The following is a 1,537-nucleotide window of genomic DNA, read 5'->3' as shown; positions in this document are numbered from 1 at the left end:
TAAGGAAGCCAACCCAAGTGGTCTCACATCAAAATCTATTCGGAATCAACGGGAATCGTCGAAACAAGTCAGCGTCCAGAATCTACCAGGGTGCTACGACACCGTCTTTTAGTCCGTTGGACCGTGTATCGTGTTTGGGCCCATTAGGGGGCGTGTCCAGGGTAGGCGACGACCCTAAGACCTTTATAATCATACGCCGCCACTGTCATTAGGTTTTGGGTTTTGCTTAGATTATTCTGTCAAGAATAGTTTTGCCGTTCATCGGTTTGTGAGACCTCAACTTTGTGAGATTAATCATTCATCTGCAATTTGGTTGTGTTCTTTCTTGTTCTTGCTTGTGTTCTTCGTTGCATAGGTAGGGATTAGCCTTCTTGGCGAGGTCAACCTGGTCCGTGACTTGGTTGATAACTAGAGGAGCTGTGGTGCTAAGATTACAGGGTTCGATCTTTCGATCTGAAGCCGGATCGGTGTGTCATTCTCCACCACAATGATAGTTTCCAGCACCTGACGGAAGATCAGGATCCCCGTTCCCATTAGTGTGGTACAACTAACATTGTTTTGTTGCAGGTATGACCGCAGGAAGAGGTACAAGACCAAGGATTGACGCGTGACACACAACGCGCACATCCACTTGTGGGGGACCAGGGAACGGCAGTCGATCCATGCGGGTCCTCCACATGACTAGCACACCTTCGACGAGTACCTGCGCTGGCTTCATAGGTCTATGAGGACACATATCAAGCCCATGTACACTGAGGAGGCGATTGACGAGGACTCAGAGGAAGATGTGATCGAAGGTGTGTACGACGTTGCCACTAGAGATGACACACAGCTACAGAGAGCCCCGCTACAAAGATACGTGGTAAGATACTTGAAGGGTCGAGATGGCGGACTAGAGGGGGGGTGAATAGTCTTTTCTAAAATTAATCGCGTCGGCTAACCGATATAAGTGCGGAATAAAAACAATCGGTCTAGCCAAGACTACACCCCTCTATATATGTTCACTAGCACCTTGCAAAGATACTAATTATGCAACTAAGGTGCCGGGCTAGCTAGAGCTCTCCTAACCAATTCTAGGAGCAAGGTCACACAAACCTATGCCACTAGTACTTTAAGCAACAAAGGAGCTCCTACACATGCTAGTAAGCAAAAGCACAAAGCCAACTAAACTCACTAGCAAAGCTCAATAACAAGGCAACCAATGCCTAATTAGAGAGCGCAAATACTTAGCTACACAAACTAAGCAATGTGACTAACAAGGTTACTAAAACCAAATTAGCCACTCAAGGGAGCTACTTCTATGCTACACAAGCTAGAAGGTAACTAGTGAGCTACACAAGCTAACTAATTACAAGAGCAACTACACAAGCACAATGTATGTGAAAGTAATTACAAGCTTGTGTAAGGGGGTTGCAAACCAACGGGAAGAACAAAGTTGACATGATGATTTTTCTCCCGAGGTTCACGTGTTTGCCAACACGCTAGTCCCCGTTGAGACAAGCTTCAAGGTTGCCGCCGGTCCTCTTGCTAGTGGTGG

The sequence above is a fragment of the Miscanthus floridulus genome, chromosome 17 (genome assembly GCF_019320115.1).
Source record: "Miscanthus floridulus cultivar M001 chromosome 17, ASM1932011v1, whole genome shotgun sequence".
NCBI lineage: Eukaryota > Viridiplantae > Streptophyta > Magnoliopsida > Poales > Poaceae > Miscanthus > Miscanthus floridulus.
Note: the sequence above shows the minus strand (reverse complement) of the source record.